Below are 26,607 nucleotides of genomic sequence, written 5' to 3'. Positions count from 1 at the left end.
CTCTGCCTATGTCTCTGCCTCTCTCTCTCTCTCTCTCTCTCTCTCTCTCTCTCTGATTATCATAAATAAATAAAAAAAATTTAAAAAAATAAAGTGTGTGTGTGTGTGTGTGATGTATAGGAAAAAAGTACAGAAGTATCCCAAGTGTTAGCTGTGATTGTGAGTTTACGAAAAATACATAATTATCATTTAAGAAACATTTTTATTTTTTTCCCATGAGGGCAAATGTTAAATTTAGAACTTTTAAATAAGTTATAAGAATACAATTATCTACGTTCAATATTCCAAAATATTTTTATGTAAAATAATGATGGCTGAATTATCAAAATAGCCCATTCATTCATTCACTCATTCACATAACACACTTTTATGTATATTCATTACATGTCAGTCACTCACCTCAGGTATATAGAGATGGTGGAAACAACATATTTGTCTTTAAGAAAAGCCATGTAATCAGAAAACAATGGAGAAAAATCATGCTTATTTAGATCTATTGGGCTAGGAAGCATTTTGATGCTGCTAATAGTATAACCCAACTATATATACTGTCAGGTTGGCATAATTGGGGTAGGTACAATTCTCTAGATGGCAATACAACCTAACAACCGTACTATCCCCAGCAGAAGTCCAGTCTGTGGCCAGAATGGAACTGAGCACTGCAATACATGTAAGTTTATTTTCCCATCTTGGTACATAGTCCCTAGGTTTGTAGCTCCCTACAGCCAAATAAGGACTCCTGAGGCACATCCTGCATAGTCTGGTGATTTCCATTTTAGGGATATATCTGGTTCAGGATTCCATAGCCAGGGAATACCTATAAAGTAATCCATCAAAGATAGCTCAGGATTGTATTCTGCATGTTTATTAAAAAGGAGTAAATGAATCAAAGGAATGCTCCATATCCTTTCCTTTGGGCTCAGGAAAGGATAGGATATGTACTTCAACCACAATTTATAATCTTAGAACCTCCTCCAACCCCAGTGGAGCTATTTATCATCTCAGTGCTAAATGTAGCCCAGAAAGAGAAAATGAGCCTTCTGTAATGAAAAGTCTGAAAGTTGGGACTATAAATAACTGCATGAAGGGCTCTATGCCCCATATATACAGACTCTAGCCATTGTTCAAGGTGAAGAAATCAGTGATGGCACAAAAATCAGCACTGAACCTCAGGAGATGTCTTGTTCTCTGTGCTCTGTGTTTCTCTATAGTGTCTCATTCCTGATCAAGTTCTCTCCCCAGGGAGCACTAATGGGCTAATGGCCACAGAAGTCTGTTTTGTTCTCTAAATGAGCAGGATCAAAGTGTGCTTGCTCTGTGTAAAACTCAACACTACTTCTGACTTCCTCAGAGGACTGCTATCGCTCTCCTGTACCTTTGATGACGCTTCAGAGCTTCTTTTCCAACCTCTTCAAAATACTTAACAGGCTTTAAGGAAAAAATACAGTTCATTGAAGGAAAAAGACATTCATCTGAATCCCAAGATTAAAGAGGGCACAACCTACTAACCAAACACAATACTAAGGGTTCTGGAGAACAATTTGTATAATTGTTTTGTAAAATGTCAGTTTCCTAAAAATATTAGCCAATATTTATCAGGTGAGAAGCCCCTATCCTATGCATTTACCTGCATTAAAACACTGAGTCCTTATGATACATTCAGAAAGTTGGTAGTATTGTTGGTCACAGGTTCCTGAAAAGGAATTTACAACTAAATAATTTATACGAAATAATACAGGTAGCAAATGTCTAAGTCGCCACTCTCCCTTATTCTGATCAAGGATTTATTTTGGGACCAATTTTGCTAAAACCACTTTGCCTTTACTTCTTACGATGTTCTAAAATTATAAGAAGCAAGAAAAAATAACTATACCTAACTTTTTTTTCTTAGCACAAATGCCCATTCAGGTCATTTATTTCCAGTTTTCCATTCACATATACTTTACCAGAAAACATCATGAACATGTAAATTTTCAAGTATTTTACTATGAAAACCCTTAAGCATAGAGAAAAGTTAAACTTTAACTGTAAGTACCCACATATCAAAAAGTAAATTATAGTTCACTTATGATGTATCTATCAATATATTACATACAATTTTACATCCCTCTCTAATTTTTCTTTTTTTTTTTTTTTTTTTTGGTCTTTTGGTATTTCATTATACCCATTTTTGTTGTTGTGTAACAACATTTTAAATATCTTCCAGGCCTTCTAAACCTTCCATAATGTGGCCCATTCTTCTTGTCTTACTTTGTGTCTTATCTTACTTGAATCCTAAATACAACTGTTTACTTCTCTCAAAGAGATTTACCTCTCACTTGTTGCCAATGCTAAGGTCTGTTCCTGGAATTTTGCTCACTTGAGATCCTAGGAGTGCTCTAGACATATAAAGATGACTCACAAATGCCTGTAGATTGATAATGACCTTGGCCTGGATGACAGGATTTTTAGCTAGACTACAATGGATTATTACTGCTATAGGATGTGTTATAATCTTTTCAATAATGAGTCAGGATTATGCTAAGCACTATCTAAGTACCAACAAATCCTATTTACTATAAATATAAAAATGCTTACTTTTATTACAAAACCCCTAAGCAATGTTTCAGGTAATTAAACCTCTTAAACCTGTAAGAGCAAAGGCCAGTATTCTCACCCCTTACCTGCTTTTACACTTCCATCCTGTATGGGGAATATCAGGGAAAGGAAAGTAACTAACCCAATGTCCTAATTCACAGAGAAATACTTTCTAGAGCATATGTATGTTACTGATGATTAAATGTGATCAAAACACATTTGAAGGATTCCTAGGAACATTAATATTCTTATCTTCATTCAGTCAGCAAATTTATTCAGCAGTTATTCTGCACAGATACTCTGCTAGGTGCCAGAGATTCAACAATAAATAAATTCTTACAAGGAGCATTCACAGTGAAGGAAAGCTAGTGACACAATATTCACTTCAGAAATCATATGAAAGTCCACTGTGCCAATATTGGGGAACAGAAAGGGGCAGTGCATTTGTGAATGGTAGAGAAAATATGTCAAGGAAAGCTTCCTGCATGTGTGAGCTCAATGTTAAAGTCTATGTAGGAGCTGATTAAGGAAAAAGATATAGAGAGACTTTTCCAGAGTGGTTTTAGCAAAAATACTGAGACAAGAAGCATGATGTACATGGAAGACTTTAAGAAGCTCTTTTTTCCTATCTAGTTTGTGATAAGAAAGATGGGAAAGATAAATAGGCAGAGCAAGATCATTTAGAACCCATGTGCACTATTTAGGAACTTGGACTTTATTCTACAGGAGTTAAGAAACCACTTAGGAGTTTTAAGCAATGAGTGACATGGGCAGATTCTCATTTTAAGTAGATCATGGTAGAGACAGGGAAACTAATTAGGATAATTTTGCAACAGACCACAAAACAGATTTTGGAGGCCTGAACCAAGATAGTATCAACAGGGATGGATATGAAGAAATGAGGTAGAGAAACAGGTGAGATTCGATTTTGGTGTGATTCTCAGGTTTAGGGGTTTAGAAAAAAAGATAAATTTAGTTTGAGGTAAACTCAGTAGAGATTCAATATACTAGAAATATGAAGTAGTCTGGGATAGGGGCAGGAAACTGGAAAGAAGAATATATTTCCAGTGCAGTTTTGGGACTTTCAATTCCTACCAACACTGGTATGTCAACCAAGCTCTCCACTTACAATCAGTGTTATGGTCTGGATATTTGTGTCCCCCCAAAAATCATATGTTGTTGTCCCCCCAAAAAATCATATCATATGACCCCAAAGATGCTGACATCAGGAGGTCCTCCTTTAGGATATGATAAACTCATTAGAGTATGAATTCATGAATAGGATTAGCACCCTTTTAAAAAGACACACAGAGTTCCCTAGTTTTTTCTGCCATGTGAGGAAGTGAGAAGATGGCTTTCAATGAGGAAGTGGGCCCCACCCAGACCCTAAATCTGCTGGTACCATGATCCGAGACTTCCTAGCCTCCAGCTATGAGAAATAAGTTTCTGCTATTTATAAGTAAGTCAGCTTGTGGCATTTTATTATAGCAGCTGGAATGGATTAAGATAATCAAGAATACAAAATTTAAAAATGGGGCAGCCCAGGTGGCCCAGTGGTTTAGCGCCACCTTCACCCCAGGCTGTGATCCAGGAGACGGGGGATCGAGTCCCACATCAGGCTTCCTGCATGGAGCCTGCTTCTCCCTCTGCCTGTGTCGGTTCCTCTCTCTCTTAAAAGTGAGGTGTAAGACACAGCTAAATCTAATCTCTCTTTTGGAGCTAAATTGCCATTTTGTGCATCAAATATGTTACAGAGTGAAAAGGGCCTGAGTTTCAACCTAATAATAATAAGAAAGCAGATTTCAGATTTTATTAATTAAATCAATATTGCATATAGAAATTCAAGAGTTAACAATATTTCTTTGACTCAGTTAAGTGAAAAGTGATAATAATTTACATAAAAATATGACCTGAATATTTTTATTAAATTAAGTGTTCAAATCAGAACACTCAAATCAATTAATGAGAATAGGAATCTCTCTTGACCTTTTCCTTTTCAAGGAAACAAACTAATATCAGAATTTTATTTCAACAAAATCTCAAAAAGAAGAAGAAAATTCCAAAATAAACTCAAGCATAAGGTAACATTCATTTCAATCTCCCACATATTTAAATTACTGGACAATGAGGATTAATGTTCAAAATTATAATTCTGTGTCATTGCAAGTTTTATAATGAGATGATTTAATTATTACTACTATATTATTCTTCCAAAGGAAGGAAAATTCATAAACATACATTACAAAAGGTTACCTCAAGGATCAAAACAATAGGTTTTCTTGCTTAACCTATAGTTAATTGAATTAGTTAATGAGAATCTAGACACCATTTTGTTTTATCACTTGGATTCCCTTGTTTGATTTATAGTACTCTAAAAAAATACCTTTAATCTTTATGAAATGTCTTACAAAGTAGAAGTAATGATGGCCTTTCCTGAATCAAATAAGAACTATGTAAAAGAGAAAAAGAAAAACTATAAATGAACATAAATATAAATAAATATAGCCATTTGGCAGAGTAATTACCAGGCCCAAATTGTCTTCATAAGGGTTACATGGCAGAAATTTAAGTATGAATTTCTCTAGAGAGGATATTTGTGTGAAGTAAAACTGGAAAGTTTCCACAGCCAATTGGAATGATTCAAACTTTATCCCACTTGTGCTCAAATCCACAACCCTATTGATTTAGATAATCTCTGGATGGATGGAAACCCCCTTTCAACATCTTCTCCAAAGTTCAGCTGGAAGAAGTTGATTGCTAAAGCCCTACAGACTTCCTGACATAAAAGTTGAGATTAAAGGTTATTTTCTCTCAAGCTTCTGCTGAATATCCCTATGCTGTGAAATCAAGAGGTCAAATAAAATGACTAGAACATGGAAAACAAGGTTTAGGAAAAAAGTATAAGTAAAAGTATAAGTATAAGCAGCACAAGAATCAAGGTCCCTTTGCCTTTGAAAGACATAAAAAACACAAGGTTAGAGGATCACAGGATGATATTTAGCAGGGCTGTTGTTATTCCTTAGATGTAGACTCTTTTCAAAATGCTTCATTGGGATCCCTGGGTGGCGCAGCGGTTTGGCGCCTGCCTTTGGCCCAGGGCGTGATCCTGGAGACCCGGGATCGAATCCCACGTCGGGCTCCCGGTGCATGGAGCCTGCTTCTCCCTCTGCCTGTGTCTCTGCCTCTCTCTATCTCTCTGTGACTATCATAAATAAATAAAAATTAAAAAAAAATTTAAAAAAAAAAAAAACAAAATGCTTCATTGATCTAAAATGATCTACATATCAACCTTGTCAAGAGCGCAGATATATATATTTTTTTCCAGGCAATGCAAGGCTGGAGTCAAAACTAGCATTTAAAACTATTTAAAACTAGCTACCATGTGTTGATTATATATTAACTTTCACAATCACTGTGTAAAGTACATAGTAACACTTCTATTTTTTAAATGAACTAATGCAAGTAGATACTAAGTGGGTTGGAAACTAAAGTTGCCGAGTATGTAGAAGAGTTAGGATTTAAAAACTAAGTATGTGGTAGTACACAGAGAGAGAATGTGTGTGTCTTCCAGTACACCATGTTGTTCCCCAGGATAGAGTTTAACATATTCCATAAAGGTAATGAGAAATCCTTAGGGTGAACTGTTTCAATGTTAAGAATTCTTGGGCAGCCCCAGTGCTCAGTGGTTTAGCGCTGCCTTTGGCCCAGGGCCTGATCCTGGAGACCCAGGATCGAGTCCCACGTTGGGCTCCCTGCATGGATCCTGCTTCTCCCTCTGCCTGTGTCTCTATCTCTCTCTGTGTGTGTCTCTCAGGAATAAATAAATAAAATCTTAAAAAAAAAAAGAATTCTTAAAGTAAAAGTCAAAAGCAAAAATATATAAAAAACTAAAAACAAATTGACAATATTGTTTCCCTCTTTATCTAGAGACAGACACACTTGTAACTATACCCACTTATTAACTCATTAAATTGAGTCCTCCCTTGACCATAAGGAATACAGGAAATAACATATATTGAAATTTGAAAATGTGCCAAGTACATGTTATTAGCATTATTCTTCAAAATTTCACCCACTTCACAAAAGGAAAAATGAGGCTCAGCCAGAATTTTGTCCATGGCCATACAGCCTGCATTCTGGGGGAGTGGATTTTGTCTCCAATGCCAACCACCTTACAATGAAAATCTTCTATTACATGAATCCTCCCTGCAGAGCCAAGTCTTGTTCCCACTTCCCTTGTGTAATCCTGCTTTGAGAATTCAGTGCCCTAATTTCACACTCCAAGTTGCGAGCTTAGCCTAGTTCTTATATCTAATATGGTTCCCAAATAATTAGTTTTTGACTTAGGAAAATGGCATGAAATGGAGTCTAAAGAAATTAGCTGAAGGAATACTGGAAGGAAAATCAGTAATGGAGAATAAAAACTATTCTACCACTAGGCCAAAAACCAGTTCCAACAGAAGGGAAGAAAATGAGAAAACTGAAGAGGAGGAAAGATCCTTGTTTCATTTCTGGAAGTAAATGTGAGAACAGTAAAGCCAAATGTGACCTGGAGCATTCCCCTACATTTTAGTCACCTTTCCTTCAGAGAGAAAAGCCACTTTCATGGGTTGGTCATGTTATTACTATTTAATTCCTGACTTCTTGCTACTTACCTCATCTGTTATAGTTTAATACCTTCTATTCCCCTTGGCAACAAGATTGACTGTGGAAACCTAAGAGAAAAAACTTATAACCCATGAACATAGCTTGTGGGACAGGGTAAGGATACATTTCTGATAGACATGATAGGACCAGGTGTTTGTATATCACTCACAGTGTAAGATGTGTGACACACAATCTGTTTCTTTTTTACCTTTTTAGCCAAAAAGAGAAATTAGAGAGAATGTATGCAACTTCTTGATCTTTTTCCAATAAATTTTAGTAAGAAAGTGTTATCACATCCCTATAATTAAAGTAAACCTGCTTTACTTTTGCAAATATTGTACATGATTAATGAAGTCACATTCACCAAACTGAACACTGAATTCAATTCTCAAATCTATACTACTCTGACAACCTCAAATAGCATTTTCAGTCATACTTTTATCTAAATATTAAAATAGACCAATAAAATCAGTAAGAAGTTATAAAATTAGAAACAAATTTGCTACATTTAATTAGATTTGTCCCATATCTCAGAGTGGCTATCAACATACAATTGTTAAGTGGCTAATTGAATGAAAAAATCTTCTAGACTTACAGAAAACAGACATGCTGATAGTTGACCATGAAGATACCTCCCTTTAATTTTTTTAAAAGATGTTTATTTATTTATTCATGAGAGACCAGAGAGAGAGGCAAAGACATAAGCAGAGTGAGAAGCAGGCTCCATTGTGGAGTCTGGTGTGGGATTCAATCCCAGGACCCTGGGATCACGGTAACCACTGAGCCACCAAGGTGCCTCAGATACTCCCTTTCAAATACTGGAGTTGGTGGGATGCCTCTCCTTTACCTTTGTTACAAAGCACAGATCCTCTTTCATTCTGTTACACTGAACTAGGTGATGAAGAAACATTGACATTCTAAGTGACTTCCAAGGCTGGATGTCAAATAGGCCTTCTAGTGTTTCTTATTAAAGTGGAAATCTTATCACCAATTAGATTAATGTTTCCTTATCTGTCTTACCTACAAGACTTGAAGTTTTTTGAAGCTAAAAATACTGTCACACTTATGTCTGTACTTCTACAACAGTACCTGGCATATAGTAGGCATACAATATATGACTTTGGGATGAACTGGACCTTTCTAATCAAGTATGAATTCAGGGAACAGATTAGATCTCAGAAGTCTTTTTAGGCATTAAATTTTATGGCCTTATGATTCTATAACTACTTGCATTTTCAAAATAGAGAATGCATGCATTACCCTTATGTTTCCTGGCACATATATTAATTTTGAATTATATGGCACAATTTTAGTAAAGCTGATGATACCTTGAAAAAAAAAAAAAGGAAACTGGACATGGCAATCAGCTCTCCCTTATTATCAAACCAGAACACAGTGTGATTAAGCTGTATTCCTGTGGATAACAACATTTTCCTGTAGACATGTTCTCCCAAGAAAACACACAAGTAATTCTTATCAGAAGTCAGAAACAGAAGAAAATGTGGCAGCATAAGTATATAATACATACACATTCCTTCATTCTATCAAGAGTTATATATGGATTTTATTCCTCAGTGAATAAAGACAGTAATACCTGCCTTTGTGGAGATTGCATTTTAGTGGGAAAATATAAATAAGCAATAACAAACACAATATAGTACACAACATAGGAAATTATTTGTACATTAGAAAAAGGTTGACACCATACTAAAAAATAATAGAGCAGACTGGGGCATTAGAAGTCCTATGAGAAGTGTCACAGTTTATCTATAGAGTGTTCAGTATATGAGCCATTGAAAAGTTAACCTTTGAGCAAAGTATTCAAAAGAAAAAGAGATATCTGAGGAAAACATTCCAAGCAAAATTAATAGCAAGTGCAAAGATTGAGGCAGTCAGTGTGCCCAATGCAGGCAATTGGGGCTAAAGTAGAGTCAGCAAGAAAAATAAAAGTGGAATAAAACATTTAAAAGGTAGTAGAAGAGCATAGGTCTCTAGCTTTTGACCTGAGAGAAACAGTAAGCTATTACATGGCTTTGAGCTGGCTTGAGACTTAACAAGATTACTCTATTTGCTATGTTGAGAAAATACTATAAAGAGGCAAAAGTAGAAGCAAATAGACCAATCAGGAGGCTGCTGTGATAACCCAGATGAGAAGCAGGTTGGTAGCACAGCAGCAGGAAGAATGAGAAATGGTTGGCTTTGGATATGTTTTCAAAGAAGAACTAGAAAGATTTGATGTTGGTACAAAGAAAAAAGAAAATTCAAGAATGATGCTGAGGATTTTGAGCTGGAACAATCAAGAGTAGAGCTGCCATTAAAAGACATGAAATAGACAATATGTAAGGTAGGATTTTTTTTTCTTTTCCTCTTTCTTCCCTGTTTTTCTTTTCTCTTTCTCTCTTTCTATCTGAAACTTTAAAGTTCATCTTTGAATGCAATGGGTTTGGGATGTCTACTGGACATTTTAGTAGGCAGTTGAATTTCTAAAAAATATGAAGTTCAAGGACACTTTGAACTAGAGATATACAATTGGCCTTTGAATCACGTGGTTTTGAATGATGCAGATCCACTTATATGTGGATTTTTCAAATAGAGTACAATACTATAAATTTATTTTCTCTTATGATTTTCTTTTTCTTTTTTTTTAAAGATTTATTTTTATTTATTTATGAGAGAGAGACAGAGACAGAGACAGAGACACAGGCAGAGGGAGAAACAGGCTCCATGCCGGGAGCCCGACGCGGGACTCGATCCCGGGACTCCAGGATCGCGCCCTGGGCCAAAGGCAGGCGCAAAACCGCTGAGCCACCCAAGGATCCCCTCTCTTATGATTTTCAATAATCTTTTCTTTTCTCTAGCTTCATTTTAATAAGGCAGTATATAATACACATAACATACAAAATATGGGTTAATTGACTGTTTATGTTATTGGTAAAGCTTCTAGTCACCAGTAGGCTATTAGTAGTTAAGTTTTGGAGGAGTTAAAAGTTATATACAGGTTTTCAACTGTGCAGGGGTCAACATCCCTAACCCTATATTGTTTCAGCTGTATATTTATGAGTCATCAGCATGTACTGCAGATTTCTTACAATGAGATGTGATGTGCTCACTGAGGAAATCTGTGTAGGAGAGAAAGAGAAGAGAAGAGAAGGGAGAGAAGAGAGAAGAGAAAGAAGAAGAAAAAAGGAGAAGAGAAGAGAAGAGAAGAGAAGAGAAGAGAAGAGAAGAGAAGAGAAGAGAAGAGAAGAGAAAGAAGAGAGGAGAGGAGAGGAGAAGGAAAGGGAAGGGAAGGGAAGGGAAGGGAAGGGAAGGGAAGGGAAGGGAAGGGAAGGGAAGATGGAACAGGACAGAACAGGGGAGGGGAAGGGAGGAGAGGAGAGGAGAGGAGAGGAGAGGAGAGGAGAGGAGAGGAGAGGAGAGGAGAGGAGAGGAGAGAAATCCTAGTATTAAGCCTGAGGGCTTGTCAGTTTCAGGAGGTCCAAGAAAAAGGATGAGGGAGGAAAGGAGACTAAAAAGTGGCCCATGAGACTGGTCACTGCAGGGTCTGGAGTCCTAGGATCTAAGTGAATAAAGTACTTGTAGGACAAGAAAGCCACTTCATTGTGTAAGACTTAACTTTCATTTGAGGACTTTAAATATTCCAGGCACTTCAAGCCCACACAGACTGTAGGATTTCACAGGAGAATCTGGTGTATTACCTTTGCTAATGGCAATATCTAGCTCAGGAGACATTCTTCTGCAAAGTGAAAAGATGTCAGTTTAGTCAGACATATAGACTGAGTAGATTTTTTCCCCAAAAAATGAAGTCCTTAGGTTCCATCATTAATATATAAAAACACAGTTGCTTCATAATGCACCAGAATACAACAGTAATCATATATATTTATTTTTATTTATTTTTAAAGATTTTATTTATTCATAGACACACAGAGAGAGAAAGAGAGAGAGAGAGAGAGTGAGAGGGAGGCAGAGACACAGGCAGAGGGAGAAGCAGGCTCCACGCAGGGATCCCGATGTGGAACTCGATACCGGGTCTCCAAGATCATGCCCTGGGCTGCAGGCGGCGCCAAACCACTGCACCACCAGGGCTGCCCAGTAATCATATTCATATAACCTACTTGTATATAAACCTGCTACTTTAGGTGAAAAATTATGTGTAATCTTAATTTGGGAAAGCAGTAGCATCTTGTCCCCAGGATTTTTCAGATGATTAAAATAAATACACTAAAAATCTTGTAGGAAGTCAGGGGGATGAAAGAACATATCATATTCAGTTTGAAAAGAAGATGCAATATTGTATGACCATAATAACACTAACAAGTGAAACAAAAATAATTACATTTTATTGACTATCTGTTAGTATATTTGTATCATCTCATATTCAGCCATTCACCTACAAAGTTCTTAGATATTATCTCAGTTTGAAAGATGAGAAAACTCTGACTCAGATATTGTATGACATTTCCATTTGCCATACAGATAGCAGGTAACAGAGGATCCAAAATCTTTTCCAATGAACTAGGAGTCAGAATTTCTTAGGTTGTATTTTTCATTTTGCTATGATGACCTGGTAACCTTAATAAATCACTTGGAATATCTGGTCTTTAGGTTCTTCAACTGTAAACATAGAGATGCTTATATAAACTTGAAGGATGACTGTGAAGGTGAGTATAGGCAATTTGATGCACAGAGTAAGGCTGCTCTTACTTCTGGGGAAGGACTGAAGAAGAGTCATCACAAAGTGGAAGGTAAAGGGGTGAAGCTGAATAAGAACGGGCTTAACATGCTGGCTTCTTAGCCACTGCTGTAGCTGACAACAAAAGAAGATAAGGAAATCCCAAGAGAACTAGAGGGGGAGAAACAGTCTAGAGCCTCCAAGCTAATGGAAAGATAACGACCTTAATTAATACATTTGATCCTAATTTATATTTCAAGGATTAAATTTACACTGACCTCTGAACCTCAAGTAATGACTCATAATAATCACAAAATAAATTCAGGAGTCACACAGAATTGCCAGGATAACCGTGGCATAAACTAAACTTTGAGTTTCAGAAAAAAGGGGTGTTAGTGTTAAAAATTCTGCTGTGAATACTGACACTTGCCAATGCCCTGTCCACCTGTTCTGTGGTATATCGTTAGGAAATGGCACTGCCTCCTCCTGCATGCAAAAGTAAAGACAGTTCTGTTATTCAAAACTATCTTCAATATCTAATCCAAAGGGGCTCATCTACAACCTGTGGTTTCATTGTACAGAATTATACTTTAACATTCTATCACTCATTGGCTTCAATACTTTTTCATCTATTTAAAGGTTTCAAGGTTAAGCCCTTGCTTAGATGAGCCAAAAGTGTTATCCTAGGAACTCCACTGTTCTATAGGATTACACAAAATGATGATCTAAGCCAGAAAATGTCCCAGAAATCTCAAAAGTATTCACCATAAATTTGTTAATAATCTATTGCCAGCAACAAGGATATGAAATTACAGATAACTAATATCAAGTCTTTAGCATTTAGGGGACTGCTTTTTATTGGGTTCAGCCTGAGTTAACTTAATTTTTCAATCGTCTTTCTTCCAGGTTTTAAGAATTGTTGTCAAACAAGGAAATAAATGCAAATGTTCTCCCATAATTTACTTGTGTGCTATGATTCTCCATTGACAAGTCCAAATGCATTTATCAGAAGATAAACAATAGGACTATGACATTACTAAAAGTCAAGAAGCTGTTGTGGATCCCTGGGTGGCTCAGCGGTTTGGTGCCTGCCTTTGGCCCTGGGTATGATCCTGGAGTCTCAGGATCGAGTCCCACATCAGGCTCCTGCATGGAGCCTGAGTCTCCCTCTGACTGTGTCTGTCTCTCTCTCTCTGTGTCTCTCATGAACAAATAAATAAAAATCTTTAAAGAAAAAAGTCAAGAAGCTGCTTTTTCAGTCCGTCATAACAAGTGCCCTGTTGTGATGCTTTTGAAAGTACTTGAGCTGTATTTTTTCTTTAAATATAAAGTTACAATTTAAAATCCTAGACAGCCAATCTCAGCTATACTTTTTATGCCTAATGTAAATGTTATTCCCAAGCCACATCAAAGGCAATAAATATTTAGCTCATTCAATTTCATACCATGATCTGGAGAAAATTAAACCTAAAATCTGTACTTTGGGAAGTTCATGCCAATTGATACAGATAAACAGATAAGCCCACCATATAAGAATGTATACATATTCAACATTACCCAACAGCTGATTCTCAAGCATTAAGCAATGAAAATTGCATCTGTTTTTAAACACTTCTCACCAGATTGAAATTTAATGTACACTTTGTGACAAAAAGATAGCATCATGCTGAGATTCTCCACTATGTTATCTGTAGAGAAGCTATTTCAAAACACTAATGGTTATATAAGATATTGGTGGTAAGTCATAAAAATGCTGAGCTCTAAAGAAGCCAAAGCACAAAATTACTAGTACTTTCTCTGTTGCAGCTCAAGGAAAGCTACATCATTAAAAATAGAAAAAATATTTAAAAATATTTTTAACATATAACATATAAACATATAAAGGGTCTCTTCTCAAGCTGGTATTTACTCTCAAGTTCAAAGAAGAAAGGAATGAACAGTCTATCAATTCTCATTAACCCATAACATAAAAATATCTAGTGGGCTCACCAGCAGATAGTTAGAATTAGTCAGAAAATGTGGGTTAGAGGTCAGTAGAAAAACATACTTTGTTAGGAGGAAATAACCATAGTGCTATGGTGTCATTTCGCTCAGTGATTATAAATAGAAAAAATGATAACATGGAAAATCTGATATAGGTCAATTTGCCATCTTTTACTGATTTGGAGTCTTTTTGATTCACATAAAAAATTTATTAGATAAAATTACTGGTCCTCCTAAACTCAGATACAATGAAGAGAAAAAAATTTGCAGATATGTATAAAATCCTAGGATAGCTCGCCCAGCAAGACTGTGGTTAGCAATAGCACAGCCCATGTAATCCACAACCCGATAAGGAGTATGTGGGTATACTGTAATGCAAGTGGAGATGGGTTCCTGTCCTGCAGAAGTCCACTTTTCAAGTGACACAGGCCGAAGTTATCTTTCAGGGGGGAAGAAGTGAGCTTCAGAGTAGTTACTTCATGATCACAAGAGGCTTTCTCAATGTCCAGTATACCGTCTATACCAATATGTACATACAGTATAAGTCTATTATATTTAATTTATGCTTTCTGAATAGACTTATGGGAAAATATTAATTTTCTCTAATTTTGCAATAACAGAGACCGATAATATATGTTACTAAATTCCAGGGACATCATGGTGTTATAGCACAGTTTTATGGTAATAACCTGATTGATGCATGATTTATAAGCATTAGTCTTGGCCAAAATGTAATTGGGCCAACTATACCTTTACTCAGGGTATTCTAGTGTCAAAAACTGACTTGTGACACATTGAGCTGAGCTGAAATCTGACACCAGGTTCACTGGGAGCTGAATTTCTGGTTGAGTAATATAATGACGTAGATGTCTTGAAATTGAAGCCTTCTGGATTCCAAAACTGACAAGATCTATAGGACCTGGAAAGGATTCAGGAGGAGACACATTTTCATGATTACCAGGTTGGAAAGCTACAACTGCTGGAAGAATGAATACACTGATTTTATTCAGTTAGGAAAAAAAAAACTATGGTAAACAAATCTTTTCAATTTCCATTATACATACATAAAAGAAAAAAATACTCTTTAGGAAATTAATAATACTATCAAAAATCCCTAGAGCCTAAGGTCATTAAATATTGTATATATAGTACTGTCAAATATTGGAAAGGATTATTAAGATAAATGTGAAATTAAATGCTTTGGCAGTCTACATTAATTTTCATCATGTGGGGTGGAATGGGTACAACTGTAAAAATAGTACTTTGGGGCTGTATTAACAGTCAACTGACAGTATATTCATGTAACAAAACTTCCTGGAAATTTCTGTACACATATAAGGCAAATTGTAGTGGTTATCAGAGTCCTGTATCTTCTTTCCAGCCAACAGTTGTGAGACTTTTGGGGAAGAAATCCAACTGGCTCTCAGTTTCCTCTTTTTATAAAACAGGAATAATACCTTGGAGATTGTTGACAGGAAAATGGGATTAAAGTAGAATAATTTGCTCAATGTCTGATACACATTAAGTACTCAATAAATGTTGAGAGTATTTTGTTTCCTTTTATTTATTTTATTTAAAAAAATATGTTTCCTTTTAAACTAGGAAGAAATAAAATTATAATATTGGGTACTACAGTGGAATTTACTACCACCAATTTTTCTTTCCCCAAAGCTTTTCTTCCCTGATCAATACCAAGGATTTGATCAATGCTAAGTCTTAGAACACAGAGAACATAAACAAGACAACAAATGAAACAAAATTATTCTTTCATTTTACCCTAGGAAAAAATGCTTCTGAATATAGACATTCTGAAGAGAAAAGTCTTGAATAAATTGGGTACTGCCCTTAAAAAGAAGGAGGAGGAAGAAGAGGAGAAGAGACATTCTTAACTTAGTCTACAGAGGGTTTCAGTTATACATTAATTATGATTCTTTTGATTCTAAGAATCATATACACTGGTTTAATCAAAATGATTTATTTACAATAAGTATATGAGAGGGACTGAAATCCACCATCAGAAATGAGGCGGAGCACTACTCCAATAATCTCAGTAATCTCTGTAGTTTTTTCTTCTGCTCTCATTGTCTGTTTCTTTTTTCCTAACCCCATCTCTCTCTTCCTTCCATTCTGGTTGTCTTAGTTCATCTCTGTTTCTGCCTGCTTCTTTGAGCTGTATGGTAAAAATGTTGTTTATAGCTCCTCAGGTTTTCACTTAGAGACAAAGTTCCCAAGGAAACACTATCTCTATTTATTAATTTTGGTATCAGAACTATCAGGTAAGGACTATGATTGGAGGAGAGGCCAATGCTATCCTGGGTCTCTCTGGTATTCTGTATTGTGAATTCTAGAATTACTACATGGGGGGTAGAAAAGGCAAGAAGGGATCATTTTCCAAAAGAAAGCTGATATTTGGTTACCAAAAGTATCCACTTCAATATACATCTATATACATATATACATAATTATATATCTATATTTGTATACAAATAGGGCCTTTAAATATTTTAACAGATTTGTATTCTAATGTCTAGTTGGATAATTGAGCAATATATATTGATTCTAGTACACAACAGAACTGTAGCCTATCAATATGAAAAAGTATATATACAATGATTCTATAAAATAAATTAATAACATACAAAATTCACCAATTACATCAATGTACATGATAATAATTTTGGTCACATTATAGATTTGTCCATGAATAAAAATGTATGTTGGACAAAATGAATGTGATATCCTTATTCTAATTTAAAGAATATATTGCTTCAGGATATTGACTGTCAAGTTTGATGCTATATATAAAGCCAGCCGCTCAACAGCAAGTTAGTGAAAACACAGCATGATACTGGAGTCCAAACAGGTTGAGGACAAAATACTAGTGCTGTGTGTAACAACCATATTCATTTTTAAATATTTCACACTTTACAACCAATGCCTTTCTGACACCTTCACACATGGAAATGTAATATTTATTGTAACCCAATCAGAATCATAAGAAATCTCTTGTTCTTTGCTCTTCCCCACTTGACCTGGTTTTCCAACAGTGGTTCCAATTTAAAAAAGCAACTCCTTTTTCTAAGCCCTTAGGCAAAACACAATGACCTGTTTTCTGCCATAATCTGCATCCCATCCATAACCAAAATACATAAATCAACCTTCAAAACACATCCAGAGTCTTGATACTTCTCTCTACCTCCCTCACAACCACCTAGGTCCAAGCTATCATCATCTCTTGCCTGAAATATTGCAGGGCCTTCTAACTGGTCTCCCTGCATCCATTTATGTGTCTCTAGAACCTATTGTCAATAGTAGCCTGAGTTCTGTTTTAAGCCTAATTCTTAGGCTTCTCATCTCATTCAACTCAAAGTCTATTAGCCTAAAAAGCCACATAGAATTTATACACCCCTCCACAGTTCTACCCCTCTTGACCTCTCTGGAGCAGACTATGTTTATCTCCTATAATTGCCCCCCTGCCTCCTGCATTCCTGCTATAACAGTTACTCTGCTATTCTCAAAAACACTAGGCACATATGAAACTAAGGGACTTGTTATTCTCTAGCTGGAATGCTCTTTCCTATCTCTACATGTCCTATCCCTCCCTTCTTTCATTATTTTCTCAAAGGTTACCTCCTCAGTGGACTTCTCCGAGCCCATCCCTTTAAAATTCTAGACCTTGGCTCTCAATCCCTATTCTCTGCTTTATTTTTCTATATCATATTTATTGCCATCTGACATACTATGTATTTTATTCATGTACCTGTTTATTATCAGTATCCTCTTCTCCTAATAGCATATAAATTCCATTAAAACAAATACTTTTACTTTTCTGCCCACTGCTATATCATCAGTGCCCATGATTATCCTGGAACATAATAGATGCTCAATAAATACGTTTGCATGAATGATTATTCAGAAAGGAGAGGTAAATCTATAGAAAGGAGAGGAGAATCTGTAATTTGACAAGATGGGATTTACTGGCATGGAAATGACTGGAAACACACTGACACTGGCATTATGAACCATATTTCTTTTACTGCCATAATAAACACATTGCTTCTCACCAAGTAAATGACCAAATTGGAATATTATTCTGAGATAGGATGGCTAGCTTCCAAATCAACAATACACAAATATGTGGTGCTCTAATATGTATTGCTCAGTTTACCCTCCAAAGAACTCTAAGAGCGATACAGGACCACCTCTGACAATAAGAGGAATTTGGATTCAGTTACTTTAAAAACTCACCAAGGATTACATATCCTGTGACAGAGTCTGGGATTAGACTTCTGCTTTCAATCAGGAATGCCTACATATTTGAAACAAAACCAAGTTTATTTTTCTTCTCTAAGATAGTTTGAAAGATTCTAAAACCATTCTCAAAAGAATGCAGTGTTTATCAGCTTGACAGCAGATTTTTTTAATGCACTCATGAAATTTCACTTTTATTTAGAACCATATCATCCTGTCTAATTGCTGCTATGAGGGACAATGTATTTTCCTATATACTACCTTCAAGTGAAAGCACTAAGCAAGCCTCATTCTATTTCTATCTTGACAAAATCATCCTGATAACACTCAAAAAAGTACTAACTTCTTGAAGTGGCAGACATATGGTTGTTGTTCCAGAAATTCAAATGTCATTGAATCCAAACATATTTGAAAGATGTGGATTCCTGCCATGATCACCACATGTGTGCCACTCCAAATAGTACTTCACTGAATGATGCTTTCAAGAACATCACCTTTTTTATTGAGTTACTACTAAGTGCTAAGCACAGAGAGCTTCAGGAATAGACACAAAGATGAATAAGGCAGCCTCCATATTCACAAGAAGCATACAATGTCTAAAGATGACACATGCTAGTAAATGTAGCATGCTATATTTTAAAGAATATTGGAATAAAACTTAAAAACCCAGATGGGATTCTCCCTTCCTCAAAATCACACTTTCCTTCAATGGCAGGCAGAAGTATCACAGCAGAAAAAAATAGAAGTTGGTATGGAAATATAGAGAAAATAGAATTTAATTTTAATGGTAATCAGAAATATTGGCATTATATAGGTTATAGGTTATAACAGTGTTTCTTAAAATTATCTACCTGAGAAATGGCATAAACATTTTAAAAAGTACAAATTCCTAAGCATCACCCCATAACTACTGATTCAGTGTCTGTATGATAGGTAAATGACTTAGAAGGCTGCATTTTAATAAAGATTTCCAGGTGATTCATTTCCATTGTAAAGTTTAACAACTGCTGAGCTAAGGAAAAATGTGATGAATAACCTAAAACAAACTATCCTTTAAGCTTTCAATAACAATTGACAGATTCCTTTGGGGGTAGGAAATGAGGGAGATGCTCAGGAAGAAGAATGTAGACATTCTTCTCTTGGTAAAACTCTGTATTATTTGTACTTTGACAACTTTTACAATGCAGGTCAAGACCACACATTGACAGTTAAATTTAGCATTTTAAGTGCTATGAAGAACTGCCTCGGTTATGAAAACCAGCCAAGAATCCAAGTGGTTTAATCCATTTCCCAAGGTGAAAGGCTCAGCCAATTTTCAAGAGTTATATTTTCAAAATGAGCCATCACATTTATTTCTGTGATAATGTGTAATGTTACAATAAAATTTTAGTTACTACTCCTTAGAGATTATTTTTATAAAGCCTTCACAATAAATATCCTATGAATTCTTACTCACATATGACAAAATACAGGGTAATTTTAAAGGATTGCATATAGCTGCCACTTGACAAAACATCACAAAGAAAGGGGAGTTGTTTCGGCCAACAGAATCCTAATCATTGTAATGTCTAGTAATAAAATAATTCTTAAAGTGAAAAACTAACTTGTAGATAGCATTAATAACACACAGCCCATCTGTACATATTTACTCCTACTGAAAAATCTATGAAGTTAATTCTAGAAAATGACGATCCATGTGGTTACCTTTCCATGTTTATCTCTCTTCTACTTTTCCTTACTATTCTATAGCTGAAGGTACATTAAGGAGAAATCTCTGGAACTCAGCAGCCAGCTGAACTTCAAATATTGTTGATTAAATAGGTTATAATTGGGAGTCAACAAAATACAACCTGTGTGCAAAGTCTGAACATGACTTGTTCCTTTTTTCCTTCCTTCCTTCCTTCCTTCCTTCCTTCCTTCCTTCCTTCCTTCCGTAATTAGAAGTCATTGCTGGCAAGCAAGTAATGGTTTCAACACTTTAAATGAAATGAAAAGAAAGAATCCAACAAAAATGGGATCCCTGGGTGGCTCAGTGGTTTAGTGCCTGCGTTTGGCCCTGAGCGTGATCTTGGAGTCCTGGGATCAAGTCCCACATCGGGCTCCCTGCATGGAGCCTGCTTCTCCCTCTGCCTGTGTCTCTGCCTCTCTCTCTCTGTGTCTCTCATGAATAAATAAACAATAAAAAAAAAAGAATCTAACAAAAAGAAGAACAAATATGCAACAGAGATCTAATATGTCTCCCAAAGCCTAAAATATCTACTATCTGGCCCTTTGCAGAAAATGTTTGATGATCCCTTTGTTTTATTATATAAAAAACCCTATAAAAATATAGTGACTAAGCAAACCACTTTGCCTTCCAGTAACAAGGGTGAGAAGTTCATTATAGCATTTAGGAGAATGATATAATGGACTAAAACTAAAACAAAGTGAGTAGCAGATGAGAAGGAATATAAAACACAGTAATAAGAAGAGAAGGTACTAAAAAAGTATAAAATGGAAAATTGTAGGCTCATTTGGTGAATAGACAAATATATTTACAAGCTTTCAATGAGTTGAAATCACTAGTATATTCCTGAAATTATACCTCATTCTCATAATAAGAAATGTGAGTGACCTCAATATTATGAGCACGACTTATTAAAGACTATCTTTAAGTCTATAATAGTATCCATGAGGGTAGGAATTACATTTATATAGTATCTATTCCAATACTTGGCTCATAGAGTTCAACCATATTTGCTGAACAGATGAAATAAGAGAACTTCACTCTTATTCACTCTAAGAAATAAATTAGTGCTCATAGAGTGCCTTCCATTATTGTGGCATTAACTCCTTAATAATGGTGATAAATAAGACAGCACTGTACACTAATACACCTTGCTCCTCGGTCCTCCATTTTTTGTCTATATTTGGAGGGTTTATAATATTGGTCCCCCAAAGCTTTCCATTTATCTCCAACATAGATATTCATTTCTGTCTTTGTACAACTGTAAGATCTCCTTTGAGAAGGAAATAAAAAGCAAAACAAAATAGAACAACACACACAGACGCACATATTATTATCCCTTCTTCCATCTCTTCTCATGTTATCCACCCAAAGAATTTCTCATTTATGTCTATAGTAACCTTAAAATGTCCAGTGTTAAAATGTTCTTACAGATGGTACAAAATTCCCTCTCTAGCCCCTGGGTCGGCCACAGGGAAGCCATTACTTGGGTAGTAGAGACTTTGAAGTCTTCATAAGGGTATAGAATGCCTATGAAAAAGAAACATGAACATCACAGACTTCCATGCTCAAAATGCTACAAGCTATACAATGGATTAATGCGAAATCTGGATCCTCTTATACTTAAAAAATATTTTACTGTTTAATCCTGTCACCTTTTTTTCTTACCACTCTCTTTTGTGAAACTTGAGAACCTTTCAGTTACAATACAAAATAACAATTATTAGAATCAGAAGGCACAGGAATTTAATTGAATCACACAGAACTTGAAAGCCCATAAATTACTACTGTACTACTTGGATGCTTTCCAGGATATGGGAAATGAAAGGAATGACACTATTTTTTAATCATTAAAATAGAAAAAAAAATCACCTAAAATTTCAAAAGCAGTCAAGAAACAGAAATGAAAAAAAGGTCTTCCTAATACAAGGTTGTCTTAAGTAAATTTTTTAAGTGTAGTTTCCGTATGTATGCAGTGCAATCAAACATAAATGGCACTTAGAGAACACTACAGTGGATATTATAACTAGATTATATTTATTTACCATCAATACTTTCCACGGAGGCTAGAAAACTGTTAAATGTACTTCACTTCCTGTCCAGGGTGTTCACAATCTTAATTAACAGTACCAGACAAAAGAAAAATAAAATGAATGATGTTGAAATGACATCTAATTAAACTAATAGGTTTCAGCTGTGTTCATATTAGTGGTGAATCGAGAGAAAGGAGAAATGGAAAATATTCTAAATAAAACTATATATATATATATATATATATCCTATTTGCCTTAACTGAAGAACAGCATCTGGGAGTGATTGATGTGACAAATTATACCTCTATTACCAGATGACACATTAAAAAGAATCCTAGATTGGTGACTAGAGTCTTGATCTTCTAGAACCTTCCACTAATCATTAATATGATTTTAGGCAGTCATAAACCTTAACCTTTACAACCCATGTTATGAACTCGCCCACTGTTAACATGTGCAGCTATTATGGCAAAGACTATAAAATGTTAATCAAAATACAATGTCTCTTCTTAAGTAGATTATACTTTCTGCTTCCCTACCAGTTAAATGTGGTCTTAATACTGAGTTTTAGACAACAGAATATGAGTGAATATGATGTGTGACCATAAAATCCTCTACTCCCTAGTCAGTTGGCATGGAGAGGATTCTGATAATCTGGAAAGCCAAATGTTAAAGACTATGGAGGAGAGTTAACTTGCCAAACTGTCCACCATCTAAGATTATGACTTGAACCAGAAATAGTTTCTATTGTGTTAACTCACTGAAAATTTCAATATTTTATTATAACAGATAACACTACCTTAACCAGTATCTTAGTTTGCTCAAGCTACCACAATAAAATGTCACAAACTGGATAGCTCATAAAGAACAAAAATATATCTTTCATAGTTCTGGAGGTTGGATTCCAAGACCAAGGCATAAGTATAGTCGCATTTTGGTGAGACCTCTCTACCTGGCTAAAAACTGGGGCTTTCTTGCTGTGTCCTCATACGGTAAAAGGAGGCCTGGGATCGATCTCTCAGGAGCTTCAGTTGTATGAATACTTATCCATTCGATTCATGAAGACTCCATCCCTATGACCTAATCACCTCCCAAAGGCCCTCTTACCAATACTATCATCTTTGAAGGTTAGGTTAGGGCATATTGTGTAAACCTGTCAATAGTAAAGAAGGGTGATATCTGTTCACTGAATTTCAGAAATGTGAAGAAGAACACAGAGTCTACTACAGACCAGGAATCATACATTTTCTGGGTCATAAGATGGAACCTGCCAAACAGAAAAAAGCCATTTGCTAGATAAACTGCCTATGATATTCAACTGCCTTTTGCAGACTAGAGCTTAGGGAATATAGATTCTGTGTCAGGGTCAGAGTAAGGCAGCTACCATAAAAGTGGAATACTTACACTTCCTAAGTTAAACTATATAAAATAGTCTTATATCCATTTTCTTTTTGTTGTCCTAATATTTATTATTTATTTATTTGTTTGTTTATTTATTTATTTATTTATGAATCTAGCAATAGCCAGCCACTATGCTAAACACTAGGATGGCATTGTATGGTGTATTAAATTGTATTAAAATGTTATTGGGATTTTGACAATGGCAAATAAAACACTTTGCTAAATACTATGAACTGGTATGTACTGAATGTCCTGGTGATATAAAAGATGGCCTCCTAAATAATAAACGTTATTTTTTATTCATCACTTTTCATGCATTACACACTGTGCTTCACATATCTTAGTTATTAGCTCCTTGTGCTTTTCCCAACCACCTTATAAAGCTGCTGTTAACATCATACTTTACGGGAGAGTAAAATAAGGGTGAGAAAGGCCATGAAGCTAGTGAATGGCAGAACTGAGATTTGAACTAAATCCTTCAAATTCCAAAGCCTATGCTTAAGAGCCAGGGATGGAGAATGAATAGAGGAAACATCAGACATTATTTTGAGAATGCTGTTTAGCTCAACAGGAAAGAGTGCTGTGATTCATGATTGATGTCTGTTATGGGTGTGGAACCAGAGACTGACAATAGAAACACCATAACTGACATTATATTTGAAACATGCTACCTTTCATGGCCATAGCATGCAAGCAAAATGTGAGGGTGAGGAGAAAGAAAAGTGGAATATGTGTTTTGCTTAAAATAGGTGGGATTAGGAAAGTGAAGTTGAGATCTGAATTAAATGCCGTGTTTGCTTTAATTCATGTTTTCCACTTTTTTTAATACCAGGAATTTATTCTTGATTAGTTTGCTGGTTATAGGGCTAACAACAAACCCCTGAAATGACTGGTATCACAGCCAGATGGTCCTGCCACTAAATCCAAATCTAATCTGTTAGTCTGATCTAAATGCAACATATTTTTTTTCCTCAGAGAACACAAAAGGGGTAAATGAAAATATCCTTCTTGAAATGAAACGATTCTTTTACCAGAGAAATTCCACAGAAATATTTAAATTTACACTTTTGTTCAAGCTGTTAGTTTCCTAGCTCACCACAAATAGAATCAGTACATATTGGGTATGAGTGTTATCCAACATGGCTCTGCTCTGTGAGGTTAGGTAACTCCAGTGAGGTTAGAGATCTCCAAGCCATATACTGTTGGTTTTTTTTTTCTTTAAATAGGAACTCTTAAGTTCCACTACATTCATACGCAGGTTACTATTTATTCCTATACAATGCAGGTCTAGGGACAATACATGAGAAGTACTAAACTCAACAAAAAAAACATTTTTCTCTCACGTTATGGTTTTAGGATGCTTATGAAATATTAAAATTTTTATAGAACAGTTTTTTTTTGTTTTTTTGGGGGGGTTTTTTAGAGGGGAGAGAGACAGAGAGAGAGAGAGACAGAGAGAGAAAAGGCAGTGGGAGAGGGAGAGAGAATTTTAAGCAGGCTCCATGCCCAGCACAGAGCACAACATGGAGCTTGATCTCATAACCCTGAGATCATGACCTGGTCTCAGGATGTTTAACCCTGAGATCATGACATGAGCTACCCAGGTACCCTATAGAACAGTTTTAAATAAAATAAAACAAATACTAGTCAAACCTATCAAGAGTCAGACACAGAGCTACTTATAATTATGTACATAAACTTACATGGTTCTTAGAGTTTTGTTTCCAATGGCTACATAAATTTCAGTGATCATTTATTCCTGTGGGTACCATAGATGGGATTATACATTTGAACAAGATTCTTAATTATGATATATACTGTGTTGTCAGTGTACACAAGGTTTAATCACATTACTTAGGGAATAAATACAAAGCCAGGAGTTTGCTGTCAGCACAATGATAACTCTATCTGATGAGAGTCAAACATATGACTGAATCTGTTTGTCTAGCTCTGTCAGACGTGCAAGTGCCACTTCTCCAGGGGTGATGTGGTTACATTCAAACTGTCAAAAGAGCCGATTGAGAAATATAGTGGTATATTTTGGAAATTACTCATCTGGTTGATTCCTGTGCATAATGTAACTAATATTTGATTTATTTCTGTGTATCTATTAATCTAACACACAGTCTAGATATAGAAGGAGTTCAGTATTGTTTTTGAGTAATAAACTTCAAAAAAATTTAATGACTACATAATATATGAAAAGAAATGAATTAGTGTTTTTTCACTCTTTGTGTAAATACCCAGTAGTGCTCTTGTGAGATAGTTCTATTTTTAACCAAGAAACAGACTCCTAATTATGAGGAACAAACTGATGGTTACCAGAGGGGAGGTTGGTGGGGGATGAGTGAAATAGGTAATGGGGATTATGGAGTACATTTGTTGTGATGAGCACCAGGTGATGTACAGAAGTGTTGAATCACTAAATTGCACACCTGGAACTAATATTACACTTTGTTAACTGACTGGAATTTAAATAAAAACTAAAAAAGAGACTTCAAAAAGAGAAAGATTCTCAATAGAAAATATTTGCACCAAAGTTTGGAAATTTGAAGTTTCTGTCTTTCCACGCTGATGTACTCTAATCCTCTGACATATTCCTAAAGAAGAATATACATGTTATCTTTGGCTTCCATTCAGACCCCAGAGAGTCCAAAATACTGCATACCTCATCTCTCTCTCAAACTTCTTCCCTAAAATCTTTTTTTCTTATGTGCAGCTTATTTCAACTAGATGTCAAAAGATAATGATTTTGCTAATATCCATCAATATAAGCATAATTAATAAGGTAAGTTTCCAAGGAGTTGTTTACTCATACATGTATATATCTAATTGCCATTTTAGGCACTGTGATAAGTATTCTTAGATTTATCCCTATGAACATGATATACCCACTGTGAAGTAATCTGGTCTTATTTTTCAACTTACCTAATGTGCTTATATTTTATATTAATTTTGTGAGAACGTTTTTGAAAAGAGATTGCCTTACTATTGAGTTTTATGCACTGCATTAAAAATACTGAAGTGCACATTTATAGTTCCAACGACTATCTTTCAGGAATTAATTTCTGGAGATCACACACACATACACACACAGTGTACAATAAGCATTTCTGAACTACCTTTACAAGATGTGAGCACACCAATTATCCTCAGCAAATGAATTTAGTTTATACAGTTTATCCCTTCTGAAAACAAAATTACTTAGAAATTAGAAAGATTACAGATTTAGAACTCTAGTCATGAAGTTAGTGTGCATTCTTGCATTCTGAAAATACCTCTATGCTGATGTAGTGAAAGAGCTACTTCATCAG

General features: G+C 35.5%; 1 protein-coding gene across 3 annotated transcripts in view; it reads right to left on the bottom strand.

Annotated features, from left to right (window-relative positions):
- The window catches only part of LINGO2 (leucine rich repeat and Ig domain containing 2), a 1,121,960-nt gene that overhangs the window by 910,966 nt on the left and 184,387 nt on the right, over nt 1–26,607 (bottom strand). The window lies entirely within an intron of this gene.

This window comes from Vulpes lagopus, chromosome 7 (assembly GCF_018345385.1).
Source record: "Vulpes lagopus strain Blue_001 chromosome 7, ASM1834538v1, whole genome shotgun sequence".
Taxonomy (NCBI): domain Eukaryota; kingdom Metazoa; phylum Chordata; class Mammalia; order Carnivora; family Canidae; genus Vulpes; species Vulpes lagopus.
Note: the sequence above shows the minus strand (reverse complement) of the source record. Positions and strands in the feature narration are given on the sequence as shown.